Consider the following 6286-nt stretch of genomic DNA (forward strand, 5'->3'; position numbering starts at 1 on the left):
GAAAAAAGACCCAGTGTCAATTTTGTCTTATCTTTTACCTCAGCCAGAATACAAGTTAAGATTGAGAAAGCTTCCTTACACAAGTCTAAACTTATTGCTACAATAACATCATGTTTATCAGAAACTTCTCAAACTAATTTAACATTACTCTTAAAATGTGAATGGAATATCTTTCATAAATCTACGTTATGCAACACTAACCCTATTACCTTCCTTTACTTATTCATTAGTGGACCACTGTACCTACAAGTTTTTCCAATATTATTGGAGACTGACAGGTTGGTGATTAAGGGGACCGAAGCACCCAGCATCTGATGAACTGAGCTCCCATCCAAAGCCCAGACAGGGCATCGCGGAGACTCGAGGAGCAGCACAACTCACACGGTATGTGGCAAGCCTAAATTAATCAGATCAAGGAAAAAAGTGAGAACTTTTTAAGGTCTGACATACCTTATCTGATACAGGGGGGCAGAACCATGAATGCCTCTGGGGCAGAGGGCAGTGGGAAGGCACCATGGGCTCATCCTTTCCCACCTGCCCTGTCCACAGCCCAGGACCCCATTCCAGCCCACATCACCATGAAATGCAGCTCGGCCCTGCCCTGCAGACCCCCAAAACAAGGATCCCATGGTCTGGAGCTGCCAAAATCCCTGGTTACATCCAGTAGTCCTAGGGCTTTCTCATGGGCAGCCATTCTGGCCAGTTTACTGATCAGCCTGGTGGTGCAGCTGGCCACAGCCACCACAGTCATTCCCTGGTTCCTCCCACATCCTTCCACACAGCAGCTTTCACTGAAGCTGTAGGCACAAAACAGGCTCCTAACCTTCTGTGTACCCCCAGCAAACATGCACCCATGCTCCGGCCACATCCTGGTGGCCTCTGCAGCTTGTGAGGTTGCTCCCACAACAGGATTTGGGCAGGGTCTCAGAGGAGTGGTCAGCAGGGCAGCGTCCTTGATGATGACCAACAGCAGACCACTCAGGATGGATGTGGAAGATCTTTTGAAGCCAGGGGAACTCCCAGCCGTTCCCTATCATTGTGGGCAGCCTGTGATGATCCCTGTATCCACCCCAGCCTGGTGGACCTTGCAGGAGAGAGGAATGGTGTGGGCTAGATGCACAGCCACCATGGCTGTGACCCATGGGGGTCTTTCTTCCTGTCCCCCAGACACTGAGTAGGAGCTGCCCTAACCAGTCATCACCACACCCAGGAGCAAGCCCAGCAGGGTACCAAACACTGGGACTGGACACCCTGGCAGTGCGCTGGTGTCTTCCAGACCTGGCAGGGCCTGGCACTGGTTCTCATGTTCAAAGCTGTTGCTTGGCAGAGGGCTGACCAGACTGGGCTGCAAGTGGGGATTGTGGTGGTATCCTCACCGTGGGCATTGATGCTTTGGCAATGTCAATGACTGCTGTCAAATGTTGAGAGCCCCAGAGCAACTGAGACCCTATTTTTGCCTAGCAGTTGCTTGTTCATACTCAGAATGGGTGTGGAAATACAGAAGATGGTGGGAAGATGTTGAAGCCCTCATTGTGTGCGAGAGGAGTCATCCCATGGGGATTACAGGCACAGCCTGTGGGCTAATGCTCCCTCCCTTCCCCATGGCAGAGAGCACAGGGGCTGAGAAAAGCCCCACATCTGCCCCGTTCTGGGCCTGAGCGTCTCCCTGGCAGAGGAGGAGATCCCTGGGCAGGCTCCATCTGCCACCCAGGCTGCGCAGCACGTCCAAGGGCACACGGAGGAGTGACGACGAGAGCTGAGGCTGGCACAACATCTGCATCCCACCAGCAAGCAGGGGCAGCACACGCGTGGCAGCAGCCTGCAGAACACTGCACATGGGCTCGGAGGCAGCTGGAGGGAAGCAAGGATGCGGCTCGCTGCATGGACAGGGCTGGTGGAAATCAATCCCCACCCATTTTGCTGTCTCCCCCTCTCTCTGTAGACATACATACATAAAAGACAATAAGCAAAACGTATATGTATATTCATATATATAAACAAACACACCCACATACTTCACACACACATATATATCTCCCTTCTAAGAACAGTCCGGAAATGATGTTTGCAGTTTTCTGGAGCTTCAACAAACAAATCACGCAGGAAAGGGGTGGTGTAAAGCTGTAGTCAGAAAGCAATTTACCTTTTCAACTACTCTTTGATAATCTGAGTGGTGTTGGCTCAGGGGTAAGGTAATACCTATTTGCCAAAGAACGAGCTGCAGAAGTGTTGAGAGACAGTGGAGTCAGAGATGCTCTTCTTCATAGTGCTGTCATGCTGAGGTGAATGTTTCCTACCCCACTGCCTTTACTCTGTTTTTAAGAAGTTTTTGGTCCTTGAATAATACTTATGTGATCCATCCTAGTGTGTGAAGGCACCTTGTCGTTCCCTTCTTTTGCAGGGTCCATGCATTTAACTGGAGAGGTGGCGAGGGCAGAATCCCCAGAATCCAGGGATGCTGCATGCAGACATGCCTGAGGACAGAGTGTCCCAGGGATTACTCCGACTCTGCAAATCCTCCAGGCCAGAAGTAGAAGTATACAGTCATGGTCCAGAGCAAAAGCAATCAAATTCTGTACAAGCTGCCGAAAAAAGCATCAGCCTGGGTTGTTCCAGAGAGCGGGTTGGCGTGGGAGCCCACGCAGGCAGCGCTGCTGAGAAAGCCTCGGGAAAAGTCACTCCTGGAAACAAAACACCCACTCTGGTGATTTTCCCGAAGGGTGACATGTCTTTGAAATAGCACTCATCTCCCAAAGAAACAGCCTTCCTTGGGGCCTGGCAAGGAGGACGAGGTGGCAGCTAAACCCCTGGTCTCTGTAAGGGCTGTGCACAGAGCCCGCACAGCACAGACGGGCATGGGAATGCTGGAGCAGGGCACCGTGGTCCTGGTCTGAACAGTCCGATCAGGGTGCTGGCGATGACAGACCACAGCCCCAGCACGCTCATGCCAGAAATCAAACTAAGGAACGCCATGCAGAGCCCAGCTCCTGCCCTCGGTGCCCAGCCATGCTCTTGGCATGGATGTCCTCGGAGCAGGGAAACCCACGTGGAGCATCCACAGGCACTGCTGCAGCCCAGGGGTGGTTTGTGATCTGGGAGGTGAGCTGGAGGGTTGACCCCACTGACCTCGGCCTATGGTGAAACCTGGGTTTTGCTTGAATAATGAGGGCTGCACGTGCATTTGGAATGGGCTTTATGTTCACTTTATGCATTGGAATGTTGTGATCTTTTTGGTTTCCAGTTTCTAATTACTTTGCTTGTCCATGCCTTTCTCTAATACCGTAGGCACTTTCCTCCAGCTAAGCTCTGGCATTGCCTGGGCATTTGATGGGTCTGTGCAACCCCAGGAAAACCCCTTTTGGCCTATTTTTCCATCAGGCTTCAGTGGACAGGACAGGGCTGCGAGCTTACCAGGGAACCTGCTGCTGCTGCGCTGCTCAGAGCCACACAGATCAAGCCACGCTCTCTCGCATTGCAGCGAGATGGGGAAAGCTTGTCTTTTCCTCCCGCTGCCCCAGAAAAAAATATGACGGAGGGCATTTGGCCAAGACCTCGTCACCCCAGTAATCCTTCTGTTATTTTGTCTGTATGAACAGGCGGCTTTGCTAGATGCAACGCTCAGGATAAAAGCCAATTTCACAGACCCTGATGCGCATGGGAGCGACCCAGGCTGCAGGCAGAGGCAGACGCCCGCGCTCTCCCCTCTTCCCCACACTCCATCCCGCACTGCCTCCCTTGCTGTAACCCAGAGCCGATGGCTCAGGAGCAACTTCGGTCCAACTTCTGCATCCAGCATTTTGCGAAGGAAACTGTCTCCTTTGATCTGCTGATCTTTGATCTTCTAATATAACTAAAGATCCTGAATTAATGCTGTTGTCTTCCGTGGTTCTGCCTGTCTGACAGCGAGCCTGAGTTTCACATATTCTTTTGTTCGGTGCGCTGCGGAGATGCTCTGATAAGCGGCATTTTTGCGACTGGTTAAATAGGAACTGTGTGCAGAGAGCGAGGTTGATGGGAAGGTGACAGCAGTCCCTGTTGCAAGGATTTGGCTAATTATAGAGTAGCAGCTCCTCTGCTGATGTGAATTGTCACAGCCCTGCTGGAAAGCACAAGCCCTAAAAATTCACATCAGCTGAAGACTCTTCACATCAGCCAAGAATTTGCTGCAGCTTTGTCTCTCTAATATAAATATTTATGTGGACGGATCTGGCTCCATCTTGAGATTTGATAGTCTATGAAATACCTACAGCTTCAGACCTCCTCCTCGCCTCTCTGCCTCGTTATAGCTCAAACAGAAGGTATTATAAACAACAGAGCTGATTTCCTGACATTAGGATTTTTATTTGAGTCTTGATTCCATGAGAGTCAGATCATATTGCTGTTGGCAACAATTAAGGTGCATGTGGATTGCCTTTGTTATCCTTGTGGACACAGGATGCTCAGATTCCTTCTGAAGCACCAAGAGATCCAGAAAAGAACTAAGGCAATTGTAACTACACATTTCATTTCAAGTTGAAAACTTCCCTACATCTTTCTTATTTTGACTTCCTTGTCTTTAATAGAGCACACAGATGAATGCATATGTTTTTAGGGCACTAGCTGCTTAAAGCCTGGAGATCATGGTGGATATTTAAAGGAAGAACAGAAAGAAATGGACCACTGTTGTTTCAGACATTTTCTGAAGCAGTGCTTGTGAGCATGGGTGATGTGCTGTGGCACTGGGGAGGCAGTAGAGAAGTGGCATCACAGACCAAGTCAGCTGGAGGAGCTATGAGCTGAAATTCCACCCCTGTTCATATCTGTGGGTCTGAAAACATCTGCTCAGCGCCATGCTGAGGTACAGGGATACTGGTTTTTAAATTTCTCAGGGACTCCAGCTGCACCCCTAGGCAAGGCTGGAGCTGCCCCAGGCTGTCGGGAGGAGCTGCTCAGTGCCCATGTCCCAGACAAGACGCAGACATGACTCCAGCCTGGGCAACCTGGGGGCTGACTCCATCCATTACCCTCATAACGCAGCTAGAACACACCAACAGCACCCAGTGTCTCATTGAATGCCGGAATGCTGAATATCAGGCTCATGTACTGAAGGCAAACATGGTAAATTGAATTCCCTCCTGTGCCAGAAGAGGATCTGAAAGCACATCTTCCAGGAGCCTACTGACAGGTTCGGGATGTCCCCTCACGCTGAAGCTGTCTGGTGGCATAAAAATGGGTATCAGACCTCCTGGGGATGTCAGGGGACCAAGGACACAAGTGGCTGGCACTGGTCTGGTGGTCCTTGTGCTCACCCAGGCTCATTCAGACTCCTTATTGCCCAGGCTGGCCCTGTGCGGTAGCCTGCCGCGTCTGGGGTAAAGTGCAGGAGCAAACATGGAAAGCAGGACTCGACCCCCCTTCTGCATCCTGGGACTGAGTCTGGCTGGGGGAGCCAACTCTCTTCACAGCAGCTTGTATGGTGCTGCGTTTTGGATTTGTGGCCAAACCAGTGTTGACAGCACACCAATGTTTTAGCTGTTGCGGAACAGTCCTTGCACAGCATCAAGGCTTCTTCTTTTCCCCACTCTGCTTCCCCCCCGCAGTCTGGCAGTGGGCAGGAGACTGGGAGGGGACACAGCCAGGACAGCAGTCCTGAACTGGACAAAGGGATATCCGGTACTCTATAATGTCACATCAGCAATAAAACTGTGGAGAGGAAGAAGAAGGAGAGGTTTGGGGCTGTTGCTCAGAGACTGGCTGGCCACCAGTCTGCTTGTGGGAGGTGGTGAGTGATTTCCTTTGCATCACCCGTGGGGTTTTTTCCCTCATTCCTTCACCTGTTAAACTGCTTTTATCTCAACCCACAAGTTTTCTTGCTTTTGTTCTTCCTTTTCTTTCCTCTCTTGAGGAAGGAGGAATGAGCGAGTGGCTGTGTGGGTGCTTGGCTGCTGGCTGGGTCAACCCAGCTCGGTGCTTTCAGCACCTGGCTGCTAAGTGACTTCCAAGTAATTTCATGGAGATGGGTGAAGCATCATCAGGAGGGCCAGGGTAAGAGGGATTTAATCTCAGAAATGCCAACTGGACTGGATTGCCCAACAAATGTGGGAAGACCCTCCCTGGGCAGGTGCAATGTCTAGGCACCGAGACAGGGAGCTGCATGGACCTGCTGCTCTACATGCGGACAGAGTTTGCAGGTCAGGAATAGAGGTATCTGTAGTACCTCCTGGGATAGGTTTGAGGGGAGTAATTTTTGCAGTCGTGGGTATAAGTACCTCAACTCCACTTTGGAAGTGCACCTTAGGAGCGATCT

The 6286-nt window shown here is 51.0% G+C and overlaps 1 long non-coding RNA gene across 1 annotated transcript; it reads left to right on the plus strand.

Annotated features, from left to right (window-relative positions):
- Positions 1-290: 290 nt before the first annotated feature.
- On the plus strand, positions 291-3868 carry LOC141740401 (uncharacterized). The gene is made up of 2 exons (XR_012586027.1): positions 291-384; positions 2402-3868. It is a non-coding gene; the product is annotated as an uncharacterized LOC141740401 (long non-coding RNA).
- The last annotated feature ends 2418 nt before the right edge of the window (positions 3869-6286 follow it).

This window comes from Larus michahellis, chromosome 1 (assembly GCF_964199755.1).
Source record: "Larus michahellis chromosome 1, bLarMic1.1, whole genome shotgun sequence".
NCBI classification, from domain to species: domain Eukaryota; kingdom Metazoa; phylum Chordata; class Aves; order Charadriiformes; family Laridae; genus Larus; species Larus michahellis.